An 18,194-nucleotide genomic window follows, 5' to 3' on the forward strand; every position below is an offset into this window, starting at 1 on the left:
TCAGAGGTTTCTCAGTTTAAGCAACACAGAGTAATTAAAACAATTGTTGAGTCGAAAACCTATGTTCAAGTCTTGGTTCCGCTATATATTAGCGCCAGAAGCTTGCAATAATTACTGACCCTCTCTCTGAGCTTCCTAACAGGATTTAGTGAGAATTAAATAAGTTTTCTTTTTTTTCCTTTTTTTTTTTTTTTAATTTTTTAAAGACAGTATCTCGCTCTGTCGCCCAGGCTGGAGTGCAGTGGTGTGATCTCAGCTCACTGCAGTCACTGCAGCCTCGACTTCCCGGACTCAAGTGATCCTCCGGCCTCAGCCTTCTGATTAGCTGAGACTACAGGCCGCAAAACCACGCCCAGTTAATTTTTGTATTTTTTGTGGAGTTGGGGGTTTCACCATGTTGCCCAGGCTGGTCTCAACTCCTGGGCTGAAGCGATTCTCCCGCCTCAGCCTCCCAAAGTGCTGGGATTACAGATGTAGCCACTGTGCCCAGCCTAAATGAGATTTAAGTCATGGTTTGTCTGCTTAGGTTCCAAATATCCATAACTTGCAGTACTTTTTACGTTAATATATATTTTGTGTTCACTGGAAGGCTTAGTCATCACTGTGTCTTCAATGACTGACTCATAGTAGTAGATGCTCATTAAATACTTCCTGTTGTTAAAAGAATAAATGGGAATGACTGGTGCTCACCTAACCAAAATGAGGTTGGGTAGGGATATACATGGCACTAGCCACCTGGCCACCACCAAGATGTCTCCATCTCTCATCTCAGCTTCTTTGTGCATCTCAGCTTCAGTTTGTCAGACACCAGCTCCATGAGACTAGAAATTTAGCAGCTGTCCTCTCACTAGGAGAGGGAGTAAATTCTCGTTCTGGATTTTATCCAGCCAGCCTGGATTTTATCAAATTGGAAAATCCAAGAAGGAGCTGTGATTGGCCTGGCCTATGACCTGTGCTTACTCCTGTGATTGAAGCACTGTGATTGGCAACCTGGATTAGGACCACCTGGTTGGAGTTTGGCGAGGATCCATTCCCCAAAAGAAGAGCAATGATATTCTTATGAGAAGGGAGGATAGCCAGGCAAATTGAACCATAGATGTCCACTGCAGAAGGATGGGCAGGATAAGGATTTCAGCAGAAAGGTTGTGCACACCTCATACTAACTTATTGAGGGTATTTCATCAAAACACAGTCTATTAGAACTACAGGACTTCTATATGGAGCTAGACCTTAAACCTTTTAAACTCAGGAATTGGGGCCATACACAAACTCTGCATATACTGTGTGTTACCATTGAATTATTGAAAAGACACCCAAATTGTCTTCTTTTGCATTAATATATATATATTTTTTAAGACAGAGTCTTTCTCTGTCGCCCAGGCTGGAATGCAGTGGTGTGATCTTGGCTCACTGCAACCTCCGCCTCCTGGGTTCAAGCGATTCTCCTGCTTGAGCCTCCCACGTAGCTGAGATTACAGGCACCTGCCACCATGCTGGCTAATTTTTGTATTTTTAGTAGAGACAGGGTTTCACCATGTTGGCCAGGGCTGGTCTCAAACTCCTGACCTCAGGTGATCTGCCTGCCTCGGCCTCCCAAAGTGCTGGGATTACATGCATGAGCCACTGTTCCCGGCCCTTTTGCATTAATCTTTCTGGTGAGCTTCTTAGAATATGTGAGACATAAGCATGTAAATGAATAGGAAGACTCAGTATCATAAAATATCAATTCATTTACCAATTAATCTGTTCATGTGATGAAATTCCAACAGAAATCCCAACAGAGGTTTTTTCTCTTTTCTTTCCTTCCTTCCTTCCTTCCTTCCTTCCTTCCTTCCTTCCTTCCTTCCTTCTTTCTTTTCTCGAGATAGGGTCTCACTCTGTTGCCCAGTCTGGAGTGCAGTGATGTAGTCTCAGCTCACTGCAGCCTCGACCTCTCAGGCTCAAGCCATCCACCCACCTCAGCCTCCCAAATAGCTGAGACTATAGCCATGCACCATGAACCCCAGATAATTTATTTTATTTTATCTTTTGTAGAGATAGCATCTCACTATGTTGCCCAGGCTGGGCAACTTGAACTCCTGAGCTCAAGTGATCCTACCACTTTGGCCTCCCAAAGTGGGATTACAGGTATGAGCCACTGTGCCTGGCCCAGGGGTTTTCAATTAAAATGAACAAGCAGATTCTAGATTCTATTTTTAGGGCCCCAAATAGGAAAGACATACTGAATAATAATAAAGTAGGGGAACATTCTCTACTGGATAACAAGACTTTATGCAAGCTACAGTAATTAAGACAGAATGAAAAAAAGACGGTATGGTGAGGAGGCTGGCATAGATCAACAAATAGAAACTGTAGTAGACCTCTCTAAGATAACCCCAATTATCCCCACCTCCAGGTATTCACAGTCTTGTCTACTTCCTTAACCTTGAGTATGGGCTGGACTTGGTGGCTCACTTCTGATACAAAGAGCATGACAGACATGATAAGGTGTTACTTCGTGTCACTTCTGAGATTAGAGAATGAACAGGTTGTGATTCTTATCTTGGGAGCTCTCTGTCAGTTTCTTTGATCTCTCACTTGGAGGGTAAGCAAGTTGTCATGTTGAGAGCAACACTAAGGAGAGATGCATGTGGCAAGGAACCAATGTCTCTGGTCAACAGCCAGTGAGGGCCAGATGCCTGCCATCAGCTACACAGTGAAATTGCAAGTGGGTCCTTTTTCACTAGAGCTTCAAAATGACTGCGCTTTGGTCAACCCCTTAATCACTGTCTTGTGAGAGACCCTGATCCAGAACTACCTAGCTGGACCATTCCCAGATTCTTAAACCACAGAAACTGTGAGATAATAAATATTTATTGTTTTCAGCTGCTAAGTTTTGGAATCAGTTGTTGTGCATTAATAGGCAACCAATATACATACCCACCATGTTTGTGTCTGTGTGTGTATATTTTATATCTATATTTTATATATAATATATATTATATAGAATATATTTTATATATTATTTTATATATTATATATTATATATTTTATATTTTATATATAATATATATTATATAGATATTTTTATATATTATATATTTTATACATATATATTATATATTTTATATATTTTATATATTTTTATATAATATATATAAAAAAACTTGGTATGTGTTATGTTAGTGCTAGTGGGGAAAAGATTATTTTTTCAATGAATGGGGTAAGGACAATTGATTATGTATGTGATAAAAAAATATCTCTATTTCATACCATAAAGGAAAACATAAGTCCAAGAGGATCACAGGCATAAATGTGAAAAGGCAAAACTTAAAACCTTGAAGAATAAAATACTAGAAAATGCCGCTGTGAATTCATGGTAGAAATTTCTTAATGAAGGCCGGGCACAGTGGCTCATGCCTGTAATCCTAGCACTTTGGGAGGCTGAGACAGGTGAATTGCCTGAGCTCAGGAGTTTGAGACCAGCCTGGGCAACAGGGTGAAACACTGTCTCTGTTAAAATACAAAAAATTAGCCAGGCCTGGTGGCATGTGCTTATAGTCCCAGCTACTCGAGAGGCTGAGGTAGGAGAATTCCTTGAACCTGGGAGGTGGAGGTTGCAGTGAGCCGAGATCATGCCACTGCACTCCAGCCTGGGTGACAGAGCAAGACTCTGTCTCCAGAAAAAAAGAAAGAAGAAAGAAAGAAAGAAGAGAGAGAGAGAGAGAGAGAGAGAGAGAGAAAGAAAGAAAGAAAGAAAGAAAGAAAGAAAGAAAGAAAGAAAGAAAGAAAGAAAGAAAGAAATTTCTTAATGAGATATAAAAGCACAAAGTATAAAAGAAAGCTAAAACACACCCAGAAGGTAAAAAGTTAAACCATGGACTAGGAGAAAGTGTGGGCAACACACACAGCCAACAAAGGTTCAGTATCCAGAATATGTAAAAACTGTTAGAAATCAATGAGAAAGAGACACACAACTCAATAGAAAAAAATGGCAAAAGAGAATAATAGGCAATTTACAAGAGAAAGAATAGAAATAGCATATAGGCATATGAAAAATTGCTCCAAGTCTCCCCCACATGGTGAAACCCCACCTCTACTAAAAGTACAAAAATTAGCCGGCTGTGGTGGCACATGCCTGCAATCCCAGCTACTTGGGAGGCTAAGGTGGGAGAATCACTTGAACCTGGGAGGCAGAGGTTGCAGTGAGGTGAGATCACGCCACTGCACTCCAGCCTGGGTGACAGAATGAGACCCTGTCTCAAAAAAAGGAAAGGAAGAAGGAAGAAGGAGGAAGGAAGAAGGAAGGAAGAAAAGAAAAGAAAAGAAGAGGCCAGGAGTGGTGACTCACGCCTCTAATCCCAGCACTTTAGGAGGCTGAGGTGGGCGGATCACGAGGTCAGGAGTTTGAGACCAGCCTGACCAACATGGTGAAACCCCGTCTCTACTAAAAATACAAAAATTGACCAGGTGTGGTGGCACGTGCCTGTAACCCCAGCTACTCAAGAGGTTGAGGCAGGAGAATCACTTGAAACCGGGAGGCAGAGGTTGCAGTGAGCTGAGATCACACCGCTGCACTTCAGCCTGGGTGACAGAATGAGACTCTGTCTCAAAAAAAGTAAAAGAAAAAGAAAAATCGCTCCAATTTTCTGGTAAATAGGAAAATGCAATTTAATATAGAAATGAGTTTTCTTTTATTCTCTTGAGATTGACAGAAATTAAAAAATTAAAAACCTGTAAATATCAAGTGTTGGTGTGGATGTAGAACAGCTAAAATGACTAAACACTTGCCGGTGGACACACTTTGGAAAGTAATTTGGCAGTATCTAATTAAGTTGAAGAGAGTACCTCCTGGATCCACTGCTAAGTATATATCCTAGAGGGTTATTGTGTCTGCACTCCATGAGACATGTATAACAGACATGGTTTGAATGGCAAAAAAATAAAAGAAGAAAAAAAGATAAAGCCTTAATGTCCAACCATAGGAAAATAGATAGATTGTGTTATTTTCATTGAGTGGACTACTATACATAAGTTAAAAATGAATGAACCAGAGCTACTATTCCAACATGGATAAATCTCATAATAGAAATGAAAAAAATTACAAGTTGCAGAAGAATACACATAGCACAATACCATTTTTGCAAAGCTTAAAAATATGCACAATGACATAATGTATTGCCTAGGGCTAAATACACATCTAGTAATGGTACAGGAAGTGCCTGGGAATAAACAAATCCAGGAACATGATTTCCTCTAAGGGGCAGCAGAGGAAGACATAGGGGAGGGATATACTGTAGATTTTACTGTGTGGACAATGTTTTATAACTTAAGCTGGATGTTGGGCAAATGGAGAGTTGTATTATTCTTTATGACTCTCTGTATATTTTAAATATTTCATTGCACATTTTTTTTAAAAAACTAAAAAGTAACAAGCACCACATAGAGAAACAAAAGAGAAGACAGTGATAGTGGGGAAGAAATAGTTTAGAAATAGTCCCTGTTCGAGAAGACACAAATTCCAAAGAGTTTAGAAGTGTTTTGTCAAACCAAAAAACAGAAAGAGGTTCTCTAAAAGAAAAAGGTATTTATTTGAACGTAGGGCATTGCAATGGGAATATGTATGCCATAGTAAACTATGTGCATATTCAGGGAAATAAAGGAAAACAAAAGTTTTTTAATGAAAAATGAGGAAGATTACATAATTGTTTTGAGGCAATTATCCTTGGCTACAATGATCAACAGTAAGGGTGATGATGTCTGTCTAAGTATAGACAGAGTTCCTGGGTGGATGTCCTTGCAGAAGTGTTTTTTTGCATAAGGTTTTCATGGCCTTTGTAGAAGACTGTAGTTTCACAGAATCTTTTGTGATAATTTTGTTATCAGTCATACAAGCATGAGACCCTTCTTTTCATAGCCCTCCTCAACTCTTATTTGTCAGGATTTTCATAAAACCCTTCACACTGACATGAAAACTTTCACATTCTCCTTTTTGGTCAAAGGGGTGTATTAATTTTCCCAGGGATGATGTAACACATTAACACAAACTTGGTGACTTAACACAACAGAAACTTATTATCTCACAATTCTAGAGGCAAGAAGTGTGAAATCAAGGTGTTAGCTGGGTCATCCCCCGATTATAGGCTCTACAGAAAATCCTTCCTTGCCTCTTCCAGCTTTTGGTGGCTCCTGGAGTCCCTTGGTTTGTGGAAATGTGTCTCTAATCTCTGCCTTCATCTTCACATGGCCTTCCTCCCTGTCTTCATGTCTATAATCTCTCTCCACTTTCTGTGATTAGGACTTTAGTCATAGATTTAGGATTCTCCCTAAATTAGGATGATTTCTGTTGGTAGAAGAGCTGAGGCAGAACTGGCTTGTCTGTCATAATATAAAAGTGTCTTGGAAGATGTCCAGGGTCCAGGGTGTAAAGCCTGTCGTGGCCCTTGGAACACCAAGCTCTGCGCCAAAGGGTGAAAGGTTGCCCTGCTGCACCACAAATCTAGGCCCAGGGCATAAAGCCCCTCGTGGCTTGGATGGAATCCAGGGCTCAGGGCATAAAACCTCTTGTGGCTTCTGGAATGTGCACAGACTTGTTGGTAGCTCTCCCAGGCTTGTAAACATGTTCTCCATTATCTCAAGCAGCAGAGCATATTGTATATGTGTGAAAGAAAATGCTAAACTGTCACAGCTATGCTTCATGCACCACTACCTTTCTACCCCCGTATCCTCATGCCCTCACCTGTTTACCCCCACATCCACACGTCCTCATCACCTGCTTCTTTGTTTGATCACCAATAAATAGTGTGGGTTCCCAGAGCTTGGGGCCTTTGCAGCCTCCATACCAGTGTTGGCGTCCTGGGCCCACATTATGCACTCTTTACTTCTCTTTTCTCATTCCTTTGACTCCGCCAGACTTTGTAGCCCCCACGGCTTGGTGTTGGGTCTGATCATCCCAACATTTATGGCGCCCAACATGGGGCTATGAAGACCCCAGTGAAGGAACGCTAGAGCATGTGGAATGTGGAAGCGGAGGACGCATTGTCAGAGGACACCTGAGGATGGCTGAAAGAAGCTCGGTGGGTAAGCTGGGTGCTCTGAAGAACCAGGGTAACAATGGGACAGAATGAAAGTAAACATTTTGCTTAATTAAATTTCTTAAGGGATTTATTATGGAGATGGGGACTAAAAGTTAGTACTCAGAATTTATTAAAACTCTTTAGTACTGTAGAACAGTTTTGCCCATGGTTCCCAGAACAAGGGACAATGGAGTTGGATGAATGGGAAAGAATTGGCAGAGATTTTTAAAAAGGCACATAAAGAAGGAGCCAAAATTCCAGTTTCTGTTTGGTCAGTGTGGGTGTTGGTAAGGCAGCTCTTCAGCCATTTCAAACTGATGACGAGACAGATTCAGATGAGGAAGAGGCAGACAAGTATAAAAAATTAACTTCAGATTCTGAATGTGAGGAACAGGAAGAGGAGGAAATTAAAGAAAAGAAAGGGAAGCTGAAAAAGGTGTATTTTACTAGCCCATCCATTCCACCTGCTGAATTAAGTGAATGGCCACCTCCTCCCTCTCCCCTTAATGGGCAAGATGATGAATTAGCTGTAAAACTTACTGCTCCTGTAGTGGCAACATTAAAACCTGGAGCAATTGGTGGTGCTATACAAAATTCTATTGCGAAGGCTAGAGCTGAAGGAGACCTTGAAGCATGGCAATTTCCTGTTACTATAATCCAGCAAGAAGGACAGAATAAAACTAATTGGGCCACTTTTCCTTTTAAGTTGTTAAAGGAATTTAAGCAAGCCATTAGTCAATATGAGCCAAATTCTCCTTTTGTACACACTTTACTAAAAAATGTGACTCTTGATAATAGATTAATATCATATGACTGAGATACTTTAACAAAACCTGTTCTCACTCCATCCCAGTACTTGCAGTTTAAAACTTGGTAGGCTGATGAAGCTCAAACTCAGGCAAGAGAAAACACACAAGCACAGCTGCCTGTGCCTGTTTCCTTTGAACAGTTAATGGGGATGGGCCCTAATTGGGGCCAATTAGACAATCAAGCAGTAATGAAAAATGTTGCCATTGTTCAGTTACGCACTTACAGGCGTGGAAAAAAATAAATGTTACAGGGAAAAGATATCCTTATTTCATTAGACCTAAGAGAGGGAAGCCTCATTTGGATGAATATATTAAGGCTTGTGATAGCATTGAAGGTAACTTAAATAAGGCTACTCTTTTAGCTCAAGCTATGGCTGGATTAAAGGTGGGAAAAATATGCCCCATTTCTCTGGCTCTTGTTTTAATCATGGGCAATCTGGACACACAAACAAGGAATGTAGAAAAGGAAATCAAAAGGCAAAAACTATTACTATCAATCAACAGAAAAGTCCTGGTATCTTCCCCTGGTGTAAGAAAGGCAATCTCTGGGCAAATCAGTGTCATTCTAAATTTAGCAAAGATGGGCAACCTCTTTTGGGAAATGGGAAGACGGGCCCACCTTGGGCCCCTTAACAAACTGAGGCATATCCAGCACAGTCAGTTTTCTTACAAATGTACAACAATTGTCCCCCACCACAGTAGGCAGTGCTGCCATAGATCTTTGCAGTACAGTTCCCATTTCCTTACCTCCTGGGGAGCCACTAAAAAAGGTCCCCGTGGGAGTTAGGGGCCCTTTACCCTCAGGAACAGTTGGTCTATTGCTTGGAAGATCTAGTTTAAATTTAAGAGGTGTCACTGTACATACAGGAATTAATTGATTCTGATTATACTGGAGAAATTCAATTGGTTATTAGTTCCTCAACTCCATGATCTGCTTCCCCAGGAGAAAGAATTGCTCAGTTGTTACTGTTACCTTATGCAAAACTGGGAAGCAGCACAGTAAAAAGAATAAGAGGCTTTGGTAGTACGAATCCAGCAGGAAAAGCTGTATATTGGGTTAATCAAGTGTCTGATAAGAGACCTATTTGTACAGTAACCATTCAAGGAAAAGACTTTGAAGGGTTAGTAGATACTGGAGCTGATGTTTCTATTATTGCTGTAATTCAATGGCCCCGACACTGGCCCAAACAAAAGACATCCGTTAGTATTATTGGAGTAGGAGCTGCATCAGAAGTTTTTCAGAGTTCTTTAATTTTGCCATGCCAAAGGCTGGATGGCCAAGAAGGGACAATTCAACCTATTATTATACCTATTCCTGTCAATCTGTGGGGTAGAGACTTATTACAACAATGGGGGGCTGAAATATCATTCCTATCGATCAGTATAGTAATAACAGTAAACAAATTATGAGAAAAATGAGATATCTCCTAGGGAATGGACTGGGAAAAAATGCAAATGGCCAACCAGAACCTTTAGAACTAAAAGGACAAACAGATTGAACTAGATTAGGGTATCATTTTTAGGAGCAGCCATTGCTGAGCCTCCGGCTCCCATTCCTCTTTTGGTTAACTGCCAAACTGGTTTGGGTGGAGCAATGGCCACTGAAACAGGAAAAACTGGAGACTTTAAAAAAATTGGTGCAGGAACAATTGCAAAAGGGACATCTAAAGCCTGCTTTCTCCCCTTGGAATTCTCCTTTGTTTGTTATTGAGCAAAACTTAGGGAAATGGAGAATGTTAACAGATTTGAGGGCCATTAATGCTGTAATTCAACCCATGGGTGCACTGCAACCAGGGCTGCCCTCTCCAACAATGATCCCAAAATACTGGCCTCTCATAGTAATAGATTTAAAAGAGTGCTTCTTTGCCATTCCTTTAACTACTCAAGATTATGAAAAATTTGCTTTTACTGTTCCTGCTGTAAATAACAAAGAACCAGCAGATAGATACCATTGGAAAGTATTACCACAAGGCATGTTAAATAGCCCGACTATTTGTCAAACTTATGTTGGAAAAGCTATTAAGTCAGTTAGAGAACAATTCGAAAAATGTTATGTTATCCATTACATGGATGATACTTTATGTGTAACTGAAACTATGGAGGAATTAATGCTATGCTATGAACAGTTAGAAAAGGCTGTAACTCCAGTAGGGTTAATCATAGCCCCCCAGTAAAATCCAAACTTCTACCTCCTTTCAATATTTAGAAATTAAAGTAGAACAAAATACTATTAAGCCTCAAAAGGTTCAAATTAGAAAAAATAATTTTAAAACTCTAAAAGATTTTCAAAAATTATTAGGAGACATTAATTGAATTCATCCCATGTTAGGCATTCCTACCTATGCCATGTTTCACCTCTTTTCTACCTTAAGAGGTAATTCTAATCTTAACAGTAAACCCTCTTTGTCCAAAGAGGCATTAGAGAAAATTCAATTAATTAAAAGGAAAATTCAACAAGCACAAGTAAAACAATTTGACCCTATGCAGACATTACAGTTTTTAGTTTTTCCTACTAAACATTCACCTACAGGTGTTATTGTTCAATAGAATAATCTGGTTGAGTGGCTTTTTCTACCTCACAATACAACTAAAACACTCACTCTGTACTTAAATCAAATTGCTGTACTAATAGAACAAGCAAGGCTGTGCACAACAAAATTAATGAAATATGATCCAAATCAAATTATAGTTCCATTAAACAAACAACAAATTCTGCAGGTTTATATTAATTCCCAGGAATGGCAAGTTAATTTGACAGTTTTATTGGTGTTCTTGATAATCATTATCCTAAATCCAAAATATTCCAATTTCTTAAATTAACATCATGGATATTGCCTTCCATTATTCAAAAAACCTCTATTGAAGGGGCCATTACTATATTTACTGAGGGATCTAGTAATGGAAAGGCCTCATTTGTGGGACCTCAACAACAAGTTTTTCAAACTGACTTTGCTTCTGCTCAAAGGGCTGAACTTATGGCATGATAACAGTGTTAAAAACTTGTAAACAGCTAGTAAACATTGTTTCTGATACAGCCTATGTAGTGCAAGCCATGCAAAATACTGAATGTGCCTTAATTCAAAATGTGACTAATGACCAACTTAATCTTTTATTTCATTCTTTACTGCAAGCAGTAAAACAAAGGCATTCCCCTTTCTATATCACTCATATGAGAGTACATACTAACCTCCCTGGCCCTTTAACTAAACTTAATCAAAGGGCGGATAATTATATGGGGAAGAGGATTTGCTTATGTCTCTCCAGGTAACAATCAGGTGCCCGTATGGGTGCCCACCAAACATCTGAAGATCTATCATGAGCTACAGCAGGAAGAGAGGACTCTGGGAAGAGCCAAAGCTCCCTATATGAGTGATAGCACAAATAAACATCTCAGAGATGAAGGAGAAAACCAAGAATAGTCATCAGGCAAATTCTCCAACATGGGGACAAATCAAGAAGTTGGCACAGATGGCAAAGGACAACTTGAAAGCACAGAACAAACTAAAAACAACTAGTAACCTGATGGTGGCCATGCTGGCAGTACTCACCACGATGGTAAGCTTCCCTACATAGGAGCAACTCAGAATTTCACTTACCGGGCATATGTCCCATTTCTTCTTTTAATTAGATCTGTGAGTTGGATGGACCCTGTTACTGAGGTGTACACCAACGACAGTACCTGGATACCTGAGCCCATAGATAGCCGAGGGTCAACGAATCCTAAAAAGGAAGAGATAAAAATAAATATGCCCATAGAATATAATTATCCCCATATATGCCTGAGACCTGCTGTTGGATGTTTACAGATGAACACACAGGCCTGGTTGGCAGTAGTCCCCCCAAAAATAAACATGGGCTGCTTTGCATATGATTTCAGGGCATAGTTTAAAATACAATCATTCCCATCCTAAAACCCTGCAGTTCCATCTGAATAAGTTCAAATATAAACAAAATAAAGTTTAGTTTAAAGATGCAGATGTTTAAACTTGGAAAAATTGTATAGCAAGTAAGGCTGAGGTGCTACAAAATAATTCCTATGGAATCGTCATTAATTAGTACCCTAAGGGGATCTTTAAAGAAATTGCACCAGAAGGCCTTCTTGTAGAACAAATGTAATAAACCAGTGGAACCATTGGCAATTAAATCATACAGAATATATTTGGACAAAAAGCTGAGGTCCCTATCATGTGGAGTCCTACTGGCATTGTTACCTCAGTCCGAAAATAATATCTCCTCACATAGGACAGGACCATTTTGAATTATGGAAATTAGCTATGGCTCAAAGTTCAATCAAAATTTGGGAGGGTAAATATAACAAGTATAAAGGAGAGGGAGGTAAAAATAAATATATTCTTTCTTTTCTTTCCAACAGGACTTTTTGGATTCAAAGTTGTGTCTGGCCACCTTTTGTGCTAGCAATAGGAAATGTTACTCTTGATATAAATACACACTTTATTTCATGCCCTGAATGTTATTTGTTTACCTGCATTAATTCAACTTTTAACAAAAATCAGACTATCCTAATAATTTAAGCCAGGGAAGGAGTCTGGATCCCATGTATTTAAATAGACTGTGGGAGGCATCTCCATCCATTGATATAGTAACTGAAATCCTTAGAAAACTTTTATCCTATTCAAAAAATTTTATAGTTGCTCTCATAGTTGCTATAATTGGCCTCATTGCTGTTATCACTACTACTGCAATGGCTGGTGTGGCTCTACATTCATCTGTACAAACTATTACATTTGTCAATAAGTGGCAAAATCATTCCACAAAATTATGGAACTTTCAAACTCAAATAAATCAAAAAATAGTTAACCAAATTAACGATCTCTGTCAGACAGTGAATTGAATGGGAGATCATATTATAAGTTTAAAAAGTAAAATTCAAATGCAATGTGATTGAAATACCTCTGATTTTTACATTACTCCTCATCTGTATAATGAAACAGAGCATGAGTGGGAAAAAGTTAAGAGACATTTGACAGGTCATACTGGAAATTTATCTTGGGATATTGCAAAACTGAAGAAACAAGTATTTCAAGCCTCTCAGGTACATCTGACACTAATGCTAGGAACTGAAGTGCTAGAAGGAGCTGCAGACGAATTAGCAGCTATTAACCTGCTAAAATGGATCAAGATACTTGGAGACTCTGTGATTTCAATGATGATTGTGATTTTTTTTTTTTTTTTTTTTTTTTTTTGACAGAGTCTCACTGTGTTGCCCATGCTGGAGTGCAGTGGTGCGATCTCGGCTTACGGCAAGCTCTGCTTCCCAGGTTCATGCCATTCTCCTGCCTTAGCTTCCCAAGTAGCTGGGACTACAGATTGTGCTTTTAATCTGTGTTGTTTGTCTTTATGTAGTCTGCAGATGTGGAAGCCGCCTCTGGAGAGAAAGTCACTGCCAAGAACAAGCAATAATAGCTGTGGCGGTTTTGCAAAAAAGTAAGGGAGATACGTTAGTAGAAGAGCTGAGGCAGAACTGTCATAATATAAAAGAGTCTTGGAAAATATCCAGGGTCCAGGGTGTAAAACCCCTCATGGCCTTGGAACACCAAGCTCTGCGCCAAAGGGTGGAAGGCTGCCCTGCCTCACCACAAATCTAAGCCCAGGGCATAAAACCCCTCATGGCTTGGATGGAATCCAGGGCTCAGGGCATAAAACCTCTCATGGCCTCTGGAATGTGCACAGACTTGTTGGTAGCTCTCCCAGCCTTGTAAACAGGTTCTCCATTATCTCAAGCAGCAGAGCATATTCTGTGTGTCAAAGAAAATGCTAAACTGTCACAGCTATGCTTCATGCACCACTACCTTTCTACCCCCATGTCCTCACGCCCTTGTTTACCCCCACATCCACATGTCCTCACCACCTGCTTCTTTGTTTGATCACCAATAAATAGTGTGGGCTCTGAGAGCTCAGGGCCTTCACAGCCTCCATACAAGCGTTTGCCCCCTGGACCCACCTTATGCATTCTTAACTTGTCTTTTCTCATTCCTTTGTGTGGGCAAAGCCCAGGACCCTGGACTGGGGACAAACGGAGGGACAGTTAAAGGAAGTGTTTGTGTAAGCAATTCTAGAATGAAGTCAGAAGAAAAAAAGAACTACATATAACTTTCTAAATTGCTGTGTTGTTTTTCTAGTAGAATGCTTGCCTTTGTATAACGATGATTGCTTGATTGTTAAACAGTGATCAGGTTATTAAAGCAACAATGAAGGACTGAGCCAGTCACCATGAGGTTTGGCTGCCAGTGAGAGTTAACAGCACTTGACATGCTTTCCCCTGCAGAGAGCCTATAGAGGGATGTGTAGGATGGGAAGTGACACATCACCCAGATTCCTTTCTCAGGAAGGCATCTCTATTAAGGCCCTGGGAGAGGAATGCAGCCCTTATGGAGAGCCTATAAACTGATGCACAAGGGATGTCTGTTTGGAAGTGAAAGCTTCAGTGGTCGAGATAAGGGTGTAAAGCTCTTCTTCTCCCACCACTCTCCTAGGCCTTCCTGGGGGCCCCTCACCCAGGTAGAATTGTGGTCAGACCAGTTGCCTAGTTTCATTTCCTGTTCTTAGTTGCCTACTGCACAATCCTGATAACCACCTTAAAGTTAAACATCGTTTATAGTTAAGGCCTGACCCTATTAAATTGCTGATGCACACAACTAGCGGTTGGAACTCACGGTTCTGTATATCTGTACATCTTTACTATGGACCTCACCCTACAATCATGTGATCCTCTCACCCCATGATCAGACCACCCTCTGCTCACTGCCCTTGCTCCCCCACCACATGTAAACTGATAATAAATGCTGGCTATTCCAGTGCTTGGGTGACATCGCGACTCCACATTGCGGTGATTCCCCTGGACCCAGCTTTCACAAACTCGTCTCTGTCTTTATTTTTTCAGCCATTTGACCCACCTGGGATAAGCAAGAGAATCCACATTGCTGGTGGGGCTGGTTCCTGCTAGACCTTTGACTCCACCGGACTTTGTAGCCCCCACAGTCTGGTGTTTGTTCTCATCACTCCAACAGTTTCACCTTGAGATTTTTCACTTCATTACATCTGGAAGATTTTTTTTTTTCCAAATAAGGTCACAGTTACAGGTCATGGTAATTAAGACTTGGACATATTGGCCAGGCGCGGTGGCTCACGCCTGTAATCCCAGCACTTTGGGAGGCCAAGGTGGATGGATCACCTGAGGTCAGTAATTCAAGACCAGCCTGGCCAACATGGTGAAACCCCATCTCTACAAACATACAAAAATTAGCTGAGTGTGATGTTGTGCACCTGTAGTCCCAGCTACTCAGGAGGCTGACGCAGAATAATTGCTTGAACCAGGGAAACGGAGGTTGCAGTGAGCCAAGATGGTGCTATTGCACTCTAGCCTGAGTGACAGAGTGAGACTCTGTCTCAAAAAAAAAAAAAAAAAAAAAGACTTGGACATATTTTGTAGGGTGTATACAATTCAACCCATTACAAGGGATGTATACATGGCTTTTCATTTTTGTTGGTAATAATTTAAGATTAGGGAATCGGAGAATATGTTTAGAATACGTTTATGATTACATTTATTTTCCTTAATGAACAACATCTTCTTAGTTGTGTAAACCAAAAATAAAATCGTAAACCCCTGCGTCCCCCACAACCATCAGAATGGACTCCTCCTCTCAGCCAAGGGTATGAAAAGGGTTATTGTGTCTACACTCCATGAGACATGTATAAGAGACATGGTTTGAATAGAAAAAAAAATAGGAAGAAAAAAATGATAAAGGCTAAATGTCCAACAGTAGGAAAATAGATTGATTGAAAATTAGTGGAGTCCATGATGGGAGGAGGGGTAGGACATGCCTCATTATACCCTCCTACCTCTTGGAATTACTGATCGGACACTCTTTAAGTCTGATAAGAAACATTTACTATCTATTTTCCCTGAAGCCTGCTACTTGGACCCTTCAACTGCATGATCTCCACAACCCCTTATTGTAATTCACACATTTCTTTCTATTGATAATAACTCTTTCAACCAATTGTTAATCAGAAGATTTTTAAATCTACCTGTGGCCTGGAAGGCCCACCCCCATGAATTATGTCTCCCTATAACATATAAAAGCAAGGTGTAACCTGGCCACCTTGGGCACATGTCATCAGAACCTCCTGAGGCTATGTCATGGGTGCATCCTCAACCTTAGCAAAATATTTGCAAAATAAACTTTCTGAATTGATTGCAACCTGTCTCAGATACTTTTAGGTTCACAGTTGCTTAGGTTCTTATTGTCAGGTGTTTTGGCTTTCTGCATTGGCAGAGATTTTTGTTTTCAAGTAGAATGGACCACACTAAACAAGATATAAATGTGCCATTACAGCCACAAACTGATAATCCTTCAAGAAAAGCTCAAAGAAATGAGCTGTGGATAGTTATTTAATATTTATATATGTTTTACTTGAATAACTGGCTACTTAAATTGTTATTTGATAATACGATCATGTGGTACTTTAGGACAATTATAACATAACAAATATTGATAATCTGTGCACCTTAACTGCATATTCTCTACAACACCTAGACATTTCCAATTGGTTGTTTTGACATTTTTATTTCGGTCAATAGTATTATCTTCCTCTCAATCGATGAGGCTTGAAACCAAACTCATCATAGAGTTAGACATTTTTCGAACTGGAAGGGAACTTAGAGATTATCACAACTCCCCCATTCCTTTTTACAAATGAGGATATCCAGTCATAGAGCAGTTTCACAATCTGAAGGTTAGTCAACTAAACAGTTATCTGTTGAGTAGCACAGTTATAGGACTCAGTTTCCCTGATTACCAGTTCAGTATTTTTCTTCACTACATACACTAATACTAAACCACTACAAATAACAGCTAGTATTGATTTAGCCATTATCATGTACTACTGTGCTAAGTGTTTTTATATGTGTTCCCTTATTGTATTTTCAGGGACACTAAATACTCAGGATCGTGGGCACTTAATGTCTTATATAAGTGCTGCATGGGGTTTACTTTCTGTTAAGCCTCAAGAGAACTCTGTGGAAGGTACAGTTTTCCTATATCTCAGGCATTCTCAGGAGTGCTATCATTTGGCAGTATTCCATGAAGCTAGTTTTCTGCCAGAGTTAATGAAACTATTGCATGGATCACAGTGCTACAAACCTAATACAGCAACACATCTATAGAACCAAAGCTCTGTCCATATTTAGTATTATTTCTTAGGAATGTATTTTCAAAAGAGGCATTTGTAGGTTAAAGCATATGAATGAATATATTTAAGGCTCTTTATTAAGGAATATGATATTCTGTTTTGTTTCTTACCATATGAGAATAGAGAGAGAGAATAGAGATAGGAAAAGATGGCAAGTATAAAACCTGCCCCAGCTCCATCAGTGTGAAAAGTAAACAATGAGATTCGATGGACAAGAGGGAGAGCACTTATTACCCGTAGGCTAACAAATGGCAGGAGTATCATATGGGAGGCCAGTTCCCCCAAACCCAAGTCCCACTGGGCAACCCCATGGGTCCAGATGCAGGCAGTGGACTGAGAGGCAGGTAAAGAATCTAGGGCTAAGTGCTCAGCATCTTTCGTATTGAGCAGCAAACAAACTAGTCCCTTTCCCCTGGGAAGTGAGCAATTGTGCCTTCTCATGCCTTGATTGCTGTAGCCTACTTAGTTGCTTACAGATCAGTGAAGGAAGTGGCTCAGAGTTAGAAGGCAGGTAGGTCTTGCATTTTGGCATACTCAGCAAGGATATGCAGGAATCCCTTGCCCCCATGAGCTTATATTGTATAATCACTGAGTAATGTCTATTAATATGGATTGACTATGGTTTATTTAATTTGTGATTTTTTATATTAATTGTTGTTTTTTTTTTTTAGTTGACAGACCTTTCAGTCCTCATTTCACATTGATCTGCTCAACATTCAAAGACTGACTTTCACACCTGTGAGACAAAATAGTTTATGTAAGAAGCTATATTTGCTCATTCTGCTTGCCAGCAGAATGTCAGAGAATCTTTGGCAGTCAAATTTCACAAATCTCTTAACTCAGTGACTAAGTGCAGCCCCTGGAAGAATGCCGCTGAAGATGATGACATCTCTTGCATGAATCTGTTCTTGCAAAAGTTCAAGGATCCTAACTCATGCCTCTTCCTGTACATAATAGGATAATAACTGATAGGATTAATGATTATGCCTTTATAATCTATAACCAGATGTACCCTTGGACCCCACCCTTGATGAGATTTTGCTCAAATGTAACTGCTGAGCTCACCTGATGCAACTGCTGAGCACATCTGATGCCACTTCCCATCACATGCCAC

This window comes from Chlorocebus sabaeus, chromosome 17 (assembly GCF_047675955.1).
Source record: "Chlorocebus sabaeus isolate Y175 chromosome 17, mChlSab1.0.hap1, whole genome shotgun sequence".
Taxonomy (NCBI): Eukaryota; Metazoa; Chordata; class Mammalia; order Primates; family Cercopithecidae; genus Chlorocebus; species Chlorocebus sabaeus.